The 14,017-nt window shown below is 39.0% G+C and overlaps 1 long non-coding RNA gene across 1 annotated transcript; it reads left to right on the top strand.

Annotated features, from left to right (window-relative positions):
- The first annotated feature begins 702 nt into the window (after positions 1-702).
- Positions 703-2,592, top strand: LOC120438722. Its single transcript, XR_005612081.1, has 3 exons — positions 703-839; positions 943-1,034; positions 2,483-2,592. It is a non-coding gene; the product is annotated as an uncharacterized LOC120438722 (long non-coding RNA).
- The last annotated feature ends 11,425 nt before the right edge of the window (positions 2,593-14,017 follow it).

The following is a 14,017-nucleotide window of genomic DNA, read 5'->3' on the forward strand; positions in this document are numbered from 1 at the left end:
AAAACTATTACATTGTTTTACATCTTGTGCACTTGGATACACTTCAATGAAACTCGAAAAGTGGGACACACAATATGGAGATGATGACTTGGCATTTGTTAGGGAGGAGTGTAAGTATAGAGAGGAGGAATTCCTACTTCCCATTCATGTACTCTGCGCTGGGCATTGTGTCGAAACTGTCTTTGCAACATGTTTACTTTTTTCAGATTAACCTCCTAGGACCTGGCGTCCACATATGTGGACATCACATTTTGGGTTATTTAGACCAAAATACTGAATTTTGCTTTACAAGGGCCTGATACCCACTTACGGGGACATTATACTGCTACTGTTCTATCAAAATTTTAAATGAATATCCTCATATGTGGCTCTTATTTTTCTTAAAAACAAAAATAAGGTAAAAAAAAAAAATCTGGTAATTCTTTGTTTTTACATTCATCAGGCCCCAATGTGACCAAATATCAAGACATCAAAGTTGAGCTAAGTATTCACCACAGTATCGTGTTTTTTTTATTAGGGTCAAATTTCTCTTCGGTTAAAAATTAAGCGAACATCCAAGTGTCAAAGGTCGGTTCTAAAAAACAAGTCAGTCCCTGGAGCTTATTTGTGCCACAGATGCTAATTCAGTGACTGTGTGTAAGCAATGTTTTGGGACCTGTCTGATCTTAAAAAACTAACTTTGTTGTTACATTACAGCAACACTGAGGAAACATTTAACGGCTGATCATGGAGCAGGATGAAGGTCAAAAGGAAAGTCCCTGCCAGGCTTCCGGTTATGCTTCCATCCAGCCTAGTCATCCAGCCGGTCCATGCTATATCGCCCCTCCTGACCCGGAGTGGTATAACGTGTTGTAGAAAACTTTGATCGATTCTCTCTCTCTCTCTCTCTCCCTCTCTCTCTCTTAAAAAATAATTATTTTTCTGTGTTTTTTATCTTATAAGCTTATGGTATTCTACGGAGGTAGTTGAAGCATCCCGAGCTCTCGGAGGTAATTGACCGGGATGAACCGACGGTCGTCTGACTTCTTCTTGATGTGCGTAAAACAAGGCCGTTTTCTTTTAGGGTTTCTGTTTTTCTGTCTATTGAGAAAACCTGTTGTAAAAGTAGCTACATATATATATATATATATATATATATTAGTCACTTCCGGAGTACTTCCGGTAGGGTCAAAAGGTCAAGGCTAGGGCCATCAATTAAATTTTGACACAAGCCGTTGGTAGTCTTTTTTATCATCCCAGGCCCATATGACAGAGAATGTGCATCTTCTTTTTGTTTTGCATATTTTAATTTATATTTAATTGTGTTGTGGTTTACAGTGTTTTGTGTTGTTTCACTTTAAATTTGTTTAAAAGGAAAAAGCTGAAAATTTAAATAGTTAAAAGTTGCAATGTAAACAGTTGTTTTTTGTATTTTATAATTTATTTATTACATTTTATGTGGAGTGAATAAGTAAAGTATATTTATGGTGGCCCATAGAGACAAAGCACATACATAATCCAAAACATGTACGAACTCCAAAACACAACGACCGGATTTGGTGTGTGATAGTAACAGGTAAATGAACATTTTTTTAAATTATTTGAATGTATATATTCAGCACGGTGGCACGGTGGTTAGCACTGTTGCCGCACAGCAAGAAGGTCCTGAGTTAAATTCCACCATCAGGCCGGGGTCTTTCTGTGTGGAGTTTGCATGTTCTCCCCGTGTTTGGGTGGGTTCCCTCCAGGTACTCCGGCTTCCTCTCACAGTCCAAAGACATGCAGTTTGTGGGGATAGGTGAATTGATTAATCTAAATTGCCCATAGGTGTGAATGTGGGAGTGTATGTGAGTGCGAATGGTTGTCTGTGTCTCTGTGTGTTAGCCCTGCGACAGACTGGCGACCTGTTTAAGTGATCTAGGTAGCTCTGTTTTGGAAGTTCAGGAGTTTGTAGGGGCCCCCGTATATATTTATATATAAGTAAAACCACATTATTTTTACATTAGTTATTCCTTTTGTGCATAATTTTATATAGTTGTTCATAATTAATTAATTAAAACAGCAAAACAAATGAAGAGCTGGTTGGGAGCCGAAAAACCCGGTTGTCTAAAAAGACCCGGAATTCCCATCACTACATCTTACTGGTTATGTTTAGTGCAGGTGATGATTGGCAGTGAGTTCGTCTAACTTAAGAACTGATCACATACTAAACAGAACATTTTAATGCTGACTGTTGTAAAACCTTTAAACATTAACCTACCAGTTCATCTTTAAATCACATTTCTTTGTTTTAAAGAAAGAAAACAACATCTTTGCAGAGACAAACTCCAAATCAGAGGCACCTCTGTTGTTGCTTTTGCTGTTAATATTTTACCTCAGTGTTCCTTGATCAATAGTCAACATTTGTACCTCTATTTAATCTTGTACTTCTTCCTCCCCTGATATCATCTCTGCAATGAGAAAATATCTGAAGAAAACTCAAACTGTTTTCTTATCTTTGCAGAAGAAAATGATCACCACAGTGAAACAGCACACAAACTGTTGGAGAGACATCGTTAACTGCACCTGTTTCAGATCATCGTAGACTTTAAATATCTAAAATTATTGTTCAACTCCGCCTGTTCCTAATGGTCATAAGGACCTCACCAAGGAATAAAGTCAGATCGTTGGTCTTTGTGCTTTTCTTGAGTGCAGTTAGGCATGCATGATGCACTGAAAGTTGGAGCAGGTGAAACAAATTCCCCACACAGGGGGCTGGTCCTTTGACCCCGGTGGGACATGGTCACCTCTTCCCACTGGATAGTTCTGTCCCTCCCTGGGATGCGGGGGCTTGATTGTTCCTGTGGTCTCCTCCTGCTGGGCACGTGGATGTCACAGAGATGTGAGGGGTCTTTGGTACTCTTGGGTACTGCAGATTGGGAGTTGGTTGTCCTGGTTCCATCTCAGTCTGCCTCCAGCCACCTGGGGGGCACTGCTACAGCTTCCCCCCCTCCCCAGATAGCAAGACGACATTGAATCTATGTTGATTTTTCATCCGAACCGTCGTATATGGTCGGGGTTGAAATGCCAATGTTGTAACAACATTGAAATACTGTGGTAAACCGACGGTCTTACTATAGAGACGTTGTAACGATGTTGATTCACCGTTGTTTTTTTGTCATTGATATTTGATCTATTTATAGTCGACCAGGTGACAACAACAACGCCGAGAAAACGTCTATTTATAGTTGACGATCATTCGCCCGTCACCATCAAAACCATTGATTTGTAGTTGAGCATTAAATTGCATTGCAACTGATCGGGTATAAAGTACCAGAGAAAGTAGATTTATTGTTCACTTGTTATCAATGACTTGATCTAGTTCACCAGCTTTAAAAAATCGTGTCTACGTGCAATTTATGTATAGTTGACCAGGAAATTAAAGCAGCGATCACTTGGACTATTCGCAGCACCCCTCTCACATTGGTACATCCCCAGGTATTCATTGTCTTCTACAGTAGAGCGGGACATTTGATTTACTCTCAGCGGAATTGACCGGAGAAGGCATCAGGTCATGCACTGCACTGGCCTGCACCACGATTAGTATAAGGTAAGAATGAATGATTTTTTTTTTTCCTACTCGTTATTTCCATGTTTGCATTTGAATAACAGTAAAAAACTCGTTAATGTTGTACATTAACGAGTTTTTTACTGTTATTTACGCTGTTCCCACAAAATGTGGGAGCCCGAAATTGTGTCTACTTCTTACAATCCGCAACAAATAAACTGCACTGCGAACAAAGTATATCAACAAAGAAAACATTTTTGTTTCATAATTTCTTCGTTATATTCCTTACAAAGCTAGCTTTAACGCTCGAGGTTTCCTTTGTTCTTGCCGTCGTCTCGGTGCTGGACCCAGACTTTCGCTCTGTAGTTGCTTAGTACTACAAAAATTCTAAATCTGTGATATATGATTGATAAACGTAAAGTTAACTGTATAAACGTGTTCAATGACTTTGTTACTTTTGATGATTGGAGAGCACTCGCTCAATTCGCATTACGAAAACTTTAGACTCAGTTTGAATGCTCACGCAGCATGCCCACGTGACTGTACGCTGCACGCCGCATACGACTTTCCGTTTGTGCCTTGAATAATGAATAAGGCTACGTCCACACGCACCAGCGTATTTTTGAAACCGCTGATTTTTCTATGCGTTTGCACCTTTTGTCCACACGTAATGTATTGTCTGGCCGTACATTGTGTTTGTATTTCCAGGCACATTTCACGAAGCAGAACACAGTCTTCAGAGATATCCACGTGAACGCTGTGATACGCCTGACCTTCAGTCCGAAGAAGAAACCCAGACCAGTCTTAAAAGAAAGCACAAGTAAAACCCTTTTATTCACAAACTTATCTTTGATTGTTAAGAATTTATGATCTTGTCTTTTATACATATCTGTGGTGCTTGCATACTGCAATATCACCACATAATATAGTCCAAAAAGTGGAAGTTTGTAAACTTTTAAAATGCAAAGCAGTGTACACTTGTGCACTTCAAAAATTCATTGTATACTGTACCTTCTTGCACGCCTCTGTTTCCTGTGTGTGTTGTTAGAAATCAAACTAACTTTAGGAAACAATATGCCAAAAGCATATTTACAATTACTTAAGACCGTTTTTAATTTCTTTTCTTTAGACCAAATCCCTGTACACATATACGGACTCAGAGGATGAGCAGCCTACAAAAAACGGTTTCCCCAGGCCCCTCGAGTGAAAATACCAGGTAATATAATACTGTCTAGTGTCTGTGTACATATCTGTGTCTGACACGAGGAAACTTTTTGACAAGTTGTCTGTATTCTTAAATACTTAAAAATTATCTTTTTCTAAACAGCCCTCATCACTCCGCAGTCTGCCCCCAGCCCACTGATAGCAACCATCATAATGCCCCTCCCAGCTTCCGCACTTTCGCCACTCCGGCACAAACCGACACAGCTTTGCGATCTCGCCAGCATGCAGAGTCTGATGTCTTCCCTATAGATGGTATGCTTTTAAAAGCTTTTAAAGCTGCATCACAATGTCATTGTACTCTTATCTAAAAAAACCCAATTTATACTCCTGAATGTCATCTTGTTGTGATTTTTTTTCTGTAGATTCCAGAGACTCTGTGAGGCCACTATTACAAGGCAAGTTTGAAAATCTTGGAATTTCACAGTTTACATGGTATAACAAATATATGTGACAGGCAAAAACTAGTAAACACTTTTAGCAGTTACAAGAACTAACACATGAATATCCAACAAAAGGGAATAGAAATACATTGTACTGCCAATACTTTGGTTTATTCTTTGTATGACTTGAAAATCAGGCTTTAGGGAAAACTAAATGACATGTTTCTATCATCAATTACATGAAGTAAACACACAAGCACTTGCATACACATTTAAGACATGAGACACGCTAATTCCATCTCATAAAATGTGTCTATAGGTGAGACGCTTTGCGTTGATTGGTGCTGCTGGACCACACTGGAGGTGCGAGTCCGCCGTGTAATGGTTTATGCCATTACAAAGGAGCTGGCCTCTGTACTCAACTGGGCAGGGGAAAAAAACCAAGGACCAGACAAAGCAAAAAGGGCATTTAAAGAGACAGCGCTGTGCAGATGCATATTTGGTAAGTTTTAACATTTATTGTAGTTTTATGAGCCTAAAGTGAACAATAAAGGGATCAATTGATGTGCTGGGTGCGTTTCACATTTCCTATGTCTGTTTTTGCTATATTACTTTGTCTTTCTTAATAACAAGACTTTCATGTCCGGTTAATCTGGAGATGGAGTCTTTGGTCGAAACTTGTTTTGTCCTCGGGTTGTACACTTTGTACAGCCCGAGGACCCCATATTTTTTTTTTTTTTTTTAAAGGATACACGGCACACCATGCTAAGACATATCACATTTTCAGCTTATAGCTCTTTGGGAATCAAATGCGGCAGTTTGCTGATTTCCGCCTGGTGACTTTCATGTTTATCAGCCTAGAGTTTACATACTTTCTCCCCGCTGAAGACAGATAACAAGAGCTTATTCATGTGCTCTAATTCCCTTTTTCCCTTTTTTCTTTGTTTTTTGTGTGTGTGTCTATTTTTGTCCTAGATGGCCTGGCGCAGCAGGTAGGGGCAAACTCTATGTCTGAGTTGGTCTTTGCTCAAGCAGTCCAGAAATGGCTCAGATATGCTCCAGATCGCACGGGTGGCGCCGCAGGACACACATCATCCATCCCCATCCCGGAGTAAATAATAAAAAGTGACGTGAAACATAGAAATGTAAATAGGAAACTTTGTCTTTTAATAAAGTATTTTGCAAATGATACATGTCTATTGACCTTTTTTGTTTTTTTGTTTTTTTCAATAAAAAGCAACTGTACGAAAGAGGTGGAAAATCAATACCATAGCTCAACAGTGTTTCAATATCAGAATCTGACATTGTTTCAATGTCAACAGTGTTAGAAAATATAACGTCGAATCAATGTCAGGTTTCAACATTGATTCAACATCAAAACCTGACGTTGTTTCAACGTTAAAAATGGGTGCAAGAGTGACGTTGGGTCAACGTCACACTTCAACGTTGATTCAATGACGTCGCCTGATATTGACTCAACATTGTTTCAATGTTTCCTTGCTATCTGGGTCATTATCAAGTACATTTGTGACATTCTCACATTCATATGCTCTCTCTCGCTCTCTCACACACACACATACGCACACAAACAATAAGAAGATTATGTATTTTCTAGTTCTGTCAAAATTAACGCATTAACGCAAATTAATCCGCCATCACGGTCAGCGCGTTTAAAATTTTTAGCGCAATTAACACATCTGGAGTGCAGAATGACTCAAAATCCCTGAAATGTTTCTGTCAATGCATTTCGGGCAGTTTGTCCAAGCAAAGTTACCTTCGCACATGTGCAAATGGGCAGTTGATCTGGCAGTGACGGGCAGCTGAACTAATCAACTCAATATGGAAGGTGATAAACTCACATTGGCCCTCTCGATGGGAAATTTGAGTATTAAAAAAAATAAGATGGAATAGTCGATCAACATAAAGTATTATGCACATTGTGCAAGAAGGAATTTTCATTTCACCGAAGCACTTCCATCTTAAAATATCATATTGACGCGAAACATATGTTAGTTGGGGGTGCTGCTAGGACTTTGGCTAACGCGTCACCCAGCTCACGAGAAACCAACAAACCACTCACGGAGCATCGGGGGCTCATTAAGTCTGCCTCAGAAATATTGACTAACACAATAATCAAGTGGATTGCAACAAACTGCAGACCTATTAATATTATTGAGAACACGCGCTTCACACAGCTTTGGTTCCTTGTTTCAAGGACTTGAAGTGCCTCCCCAAGAGTGACAGAGAGAGAGTGGAGAGTTTTTTGTTAACATGAATGTACAAGATATTCAATAAACATATTAAGTGCATATATTTTCCCTTTTTTCTTGAGTTTGCTGAAGCAAAATGAAATATAGAATAAAAATGAATGATATTTAATCATGATTGTTGTTTGTTACCATTGTTTTCCAGTGCTTCCTTGATGACAGTCTTGCTTTGGTATTTTGTTTGGTTACAAAGAAATATGCAAATTAATAAAAGTTGTTGACGTCTGACATTAATGTCAAACACATGAATGACAAATATGTGGAATGGTTAGTTCTGAACATAGACAGCGCTGGGAGCTTCCAAACTGCTTCTTTGTGATGTCTCTAACAATTAATGCTCCAGTGAAACCAACAAACAGCTACTTCATGGTATGAGGTGCCAACAGACCTTCATTGGGTTGTCTCTGGAGCAAGGGTCAAATTTAAATGAGCTGCTTGCACTGTCAACTCATTGGAGGCCACTTTACTGTTGGATTAGTACAAACAAATAAAAAAATCACCCACAAATATTGAAACTGAAAATGTATTATTAACTTCAAATATTGTATAAGAGATAAAACTGCAAAGTTTTTTCTCACTCTTTACTAACTGAAGCCTTTCATTGAACTACCCAATAAACACATTGGTCCTCTCTGTCTGTCAGACACGTGGCAGCACTTCTGCTATCATTTTGTTTGTATTTAACATAATACACTGCAGTCATAAATGTGCACATTAGCTTGTGACACTCTCACTGAACTAACACAGCCAATCCCTCAGCATGTTTGTCTCTCTGCTCATATTAAATCATTTAAAGAGCAACAAACAAAACAAGTCAGTTCAAGGGCCATTATATTTCTTCATGTCAATATATGGGCCACAAATAGGGGTAATGTGGGCCGCAAGTTTGGGACCCCTGCTCTAGAATGACTGACTCAAAGCAGAAAGTTGCTCAAAAATCCATGGCTGATATTTATTTAGTTGGAATGTCATCAAATTGTGATTCAGATACTGTCATGGTCTGTGGACTCCGTATGTATGCTTCAGTTTATTAATACTCTGTGGTTTTGTTTATTGTGGGTTGTTTGTGAATATCCCTAGTCAAGGGCGTAGATTTGGTTTTGGCATTGGTGGGGACGGATGATTCAACCACACATATGCTATTCTACATGCTTTTAAACCATTTAAAATTACAATTCATAGTTTTACATGTGAATTATATAATCCTAAATTACTATTAAACAAATGACTGACTAAGTATTTTAGACTTTAGTTTACTTCAGCCATATTCCATATAAATCAGGTATCATGCAAAAATTAAAATACAGTCATGACAATAAAAGAATATGACTTTAAGGACTTAACAACATTACTTCAGTTATAGTACACCAACATCTCTGATACATTAGCACTAAGGGAACACTGAATGACCTGGTGGTTTTTGTCCATAAAACTACTCATCTAAGATTACCACAAAGTAAAAGATCTCTCAGCAAAATTATGCAACATTTTAGGCACTATTGCCCCGATCAACTCAGTGAGCTGGGATTTTTCATTCTAAACATGAACTACTGTTACAGCAACAGACATACTGACTACTGGTGTCCAACACAACAACTCAGTGTCCACTATGTGAAGCAGCCAAACACATGCCTTCCCTTCTCATTAGCTAAGATAAACTGCTGGCATATTGGTTTTACATCTATACTGTCCAGTCTCTCCTGGTGGACATGGCATACAGCAGCATTGTTTAATCTCATTTGAGTCATTGTTAACCTTAGCCATGTTTTTAGTCTTCTGAGAGCACTGAAGCTTCTTTCAGCCTCAGTACATGTGTTTTATCCTCAGATTAAAATTATTATTATGTGCTTGATGTGCCTCACCTTTGGGCCTGGCTTTTCCCCTCTGACTGCACTAGGACATATTGCTACCTGATAAAATAACACATTGATTCGTGCCATATAAAAAGTGAGACATGTCAATTCAGATTCTTTGTCAAATGTACACTAATGAATCAATTTACATCAGCAGCCTAACAATTGTCATGATAATAAATACAAGTTAATCTATAGCACCTAATCACCAGTCAGTCACCTGTGACCTCGCCTCTTCACCTCTGTCTGAGCTACAACATGGCAGAGCTGCCTGTGTCACCTGATAAATAACAGTGAGACATTCCAAATACATGCAGTCACACATGTGCTTCAAATACAGTCATGAACCAACAAGACATCATCCAATTTCACCTGTGACCTTGTATCACCATTACTCTCTGAGCTTTGTGTTGGTTCTTCTGTCACCTGACAAATAGGACATACATGACAAGAAGAATAAAATGGATAGCAGCTTCAGTGTTTCTGTCACTTTGTGCAGATCTTGACTCATCAGTAATGTTTGTAGGGTGAGTGCATTTTTAAAACAATTTGTGCAAACTGCACTACAAGGTGGAATATTTGCAAAATCATGACTACCTCATGATATTTTGTCTCAAAAATTAACCCTATGAATATGTCAGTGTCTTTAGGATGAAATTACTGTGTCACCAACATTTTAACGTTAAACATATAATTTTAACAGCCTCTGTAAACTAATATCCGGGCTTGTTCGAGGCTCCGTTTTCTCTGACAGTTTCAATCAAAATTAGAAATGCTGCTCTGAGACTGAGATAACTAATAGTGCTGCCTGTTGTGCAGTTAGTTTCCAAAACACATTATTCATGGTTACATACAATTTTAGACTGATGTGGGCCAAAGCCTAGCATAGCCTGTAACGTTATTATGACGGACACATTTTATGAGTGAACTTGACTTTAAGTGACTTACAGGTTTCTTTGAAAAATACTTTCTTATATCCAGGTGCTTCCTTTTTGCTGCCATCCTCCTCTCCTCCTCGCAGCGCAGGCTTGCCGCTGCTAAAACTAAACAGAGCTCCCTGAAAGGCACAGCCAATCACATTGGGCATATTTGTCACATGACGTAGGTCTCCAGTAGTGGACGTAATTTAACTCTTTCTGCACCGCTGGGTGAATGAGATGTTGACAGATCGTTCTTTTCTTTCTATCGGGTTTGTTTTTCTTTACTCGAAGAGATCAAATTATTGGTGGAGACAATTCAATAATCGCTGGATATTGGTGGAGACACGTCCCTTCCGTCCATGCCAAATCTACGCCCTTGTCCCTAGTGTTTTGCTCCCATGTTCTGTCTCCCCAGTCTGTGTGTAGTTTGCCAGTCCCAATCCCTGATTGCCCTGTGTGTATTTAAGCCCTGTGTTTTCTCATGTGCGTTGCTCGTTTGTCTGTGTGGTTCCTCTGCATCTGTCTATGTCTCCCTGCATCTCCGTTTATGTCTCAAGGTTTCAGGTTTGTTTTATTCGTAGTTTTCCCAGTTTAGGTTTTGCCAGTTCTGCTCTTGCTACCCTCGCCTTTTTGTTTTATATCATCCTCCTTAATAAAGCTCACTCACTTCAGAAGCTGCCTGCGTCTTGGGTACTTTAATAATTTCCACACGGCTTGCCCTGCTAGTCGTGACAGATACCATTTTTGTCACATGTACCAAGACCAAGTAGAAAGCACTGTAATTGCAGTGGAAATTAGCAAAGCTGAAAATAAATCTTCTAATCGGCTAGAAGATTTATGGTGCACAATGTCAACCGTATTAGGACACATAGAAGCAATGGTCATGTGACTTCCTCTAACTATCAGCATATTCAGTCCTTGCAGAACATGTATTTCTTGTGAGATGACTGGAACTGGCAGGTGCAGTCGCGGTTTCAGTTCCTTTATCTTGCAGGACTCTCGGAGTTTAAAAGGTTACAACATGAAACAGTCATGGCAGGTCATAAATCATTCTCAGTAATGACAGTCAATTTCTCCAACACAGGTGGGTATTTGTGACTAACAGGCGAGGTAAATAGCTGGAAAGTGAACCAACAAAAATCTAAACAGTGAAGAAGCCTGAGTGAACGTACTGACTGAGTAACATAACAAGTTGATGAAGTATGATGAGGACCACTACACAAAATTCCCCCCCTCGATGAAAATCTAGAAGTGTGGGACCCGTGAGGATTCTACATCTTCATACGACTCCCAAGTAAGACTCTAAAGTCTATGAAAAAAAAACAACATTTTTGTTTGTTACCATTGTTTTCCAGTGCTTCCTTTTTACCAAATGTATGCAAGGGTTACTACTTTTTTTATAATCACTTATATGAGAATTAAAAAAAAAAAAAAAAACAGACCGACAGACAACAGATGCACAAGATCATTGATGACAGTCTTGCTTTGGTATTTTGTTTGCTCACAAAGAAATATGCAAATTAATAAAAGTTGTTGACGTCTGACATTTATGTCAAACACATGAATGACAAATATGTGGAATGGTTAGTTCTGCACATAGACAGCACTGGGAGTTTTCAAACTGCTTCTTTGTGATGTCTTTAACAATTAATGCTCCAGTGAAACCAACAAACTCTGCACACAAACAGCTACTTCATGGTATGAGATGCTAACAGAGCTTCATTTGGTTGTCTCTGGAACGGCGGTGTCAAATTTAAATGAGTTGCTTGCACTGTCAATTCATTGGAGGCCACTTTACTGTTGGATTAGTACAAACAAATAAAAAATCACCCACAAATATTTCTGAAAATGTATTATTTGTTTGTGTTTTTAAACAAATATTGTCAAATATTGTATAACAAGACAAAACTGCAAAGTTTTTTCTCACTCTTTACTAACTGAAGCCTTTCATTGAACTACCCAATAAACACATTGGTCCTCTCTGTCTGTCAGACACGTGGCAGCACTTCTGCTATCATTTTGTGTGCACATTAGCTTGTGACACTCTCACTGAACTAACACAGCCAATCCCTCAGCATGTTTGTCTCTCTGCTCATATTAAATCATTTAAAGAACATTGCACTCAACAACAAACAAGACAAGTCAGTTCAAGGGCCAACGCATGCGAGTTCATGTGTGGAAACAACAGGGCATCAGAGGGGTTATATAAGTTCATGTGTTTTTAACTGGGTTTTCATTTAATCAAACCATAGGGTTTTCAATTAAACTATTTTTATCGCTTTGGCGCGTCTCAACATTCAGTTATGCAGATATAGGTGTTCTTAAAAGCAATTCTTTGTTTTTGCATGGAGGGGTGGAAGCCGTTTTGGTTCACAGTGTGCTTTAACAAAGCTGGAATGCTTTTTATTTACATCTAGTCAAAAGTGTTGGTAATAGTGTTTTAATCACACTAATTTTGTGATTCTGACAATGTCTCAGCTTGCAGTGATGCAAGCATTTTATTTTAAAAACGGCAGAAATGGGAATTTCTTCTGTACGGGCAATTTCAGCCTGTTCACAAGTGTTTCATTTAATCAAACCACTAGTTTTTAATTTAACTAGTTTTACGGATCTAGCAGGGTTTCTTTCACGAAGTGATGCGATCATTTTATTTAAAAATCGGAATTTCAGAATGTTGATCCAAGAGTGAGACAGAGGCTGCTAGTTTTTAACGCAATAGGTGATCACAAATAACATTCAGCCCCTTTAGAAATAAATGCTGCAGTGATACTTCTAAAACCAGTCGCGCAAGCCCCATCCGTCTTTTCAACAGCCGGTTAATTGTTTGAATTTGTTCAGGAAAGCAAAAGCCCACCGTGGGTATCATTTAATTGTTGGGATTCCTTAGGAAAAGGTAAAAGCCGACAGGTGTACCAGTCGAGCGGGGACCCGACCTATTGTTTAAAGTGACCGGTATCGTCTCTTTTTGTAATTCCTCGAAAAGGTAAAAGCCCTGCAGATGTACCAGTCGAGCAGGGTCTCGCCTATTTTCTGAAGTAGCCAGCAACAGCGGACTCTTAGGGCTATTTTGGCCAGTTACACCAGTGCTCAGCAACTGCGTGCCCCACCCTCACTGTTTTAAACTTGCACAGCAAGGTGATGCCCTGCAGGTGTATCGCCCCCAGACTTATCGGCCCCCCATCTATTGTTTTTGGAAGCACCCGGTCCTATATGAAGCGTTGCTTATGCATAAGAGAAAAGAACAATACAACGCGGTTCTCTGCTCCAAGACATCCGTGGTCCTTTCACACAGTAAGCATGTGTGTTATAGCCGGCGCTTCATAAATGTCAGTCTGTCAGCGCAGATTATTCAAACCTTTTTAAAACGGGACTCATTTGTTGTCCAAAAAACATTTCCTCTAAATTTGCAAAGTTACTGATTTAAAATATATATTTTTGAATTTTTAGCTGGATGTCAAACATATGATAGACTCTTGAGCATATTTATATAGCAAAATTCACAGTGGTATAACCATAAAAGATGCCCAACTGTGCACCAATGCACTCTAATGCACACCTTTAAACTGTATGTTGATAAGTGCATGAAGTATACCTTTACCTCTATAGCTGAAAAGAGTCTGTATCTGTAATTTGTGGATCTATTGATTTGTTTTTAATGTGGCATGATGAAATCCTCTTTATTTGAGAAAGTGTCCCTAAGCTATTGCTGCTCATACTTACTGAGTTCCCTAGCTACTTCTTTACTATGTCAGTAAACTTTTTGAACAAGAAAGGTGTTGTAGTTTGAAAGACACATCTTAATTGAAGCAAAGGCAAAAAATTGGAATGAATTTCATGTGGCTGTTCA

The sequence above is a fragment of the Oreochromis aureus genome, linkage group 3 (genome assembly GCF_013358895.1).
Source record: "Oreochromis aureus strain Israel breed Guangdong linkage group 3, ZZ_aureus, whole genome shotgun sequence".
NCBI classification, from domain to species: domain Eukaryota; kingdom Metazoa; phylum Chordata; class Actinopteri; order Cichliformes; family Cichlidae; genus Oreochromis; species Oreochromis aureus.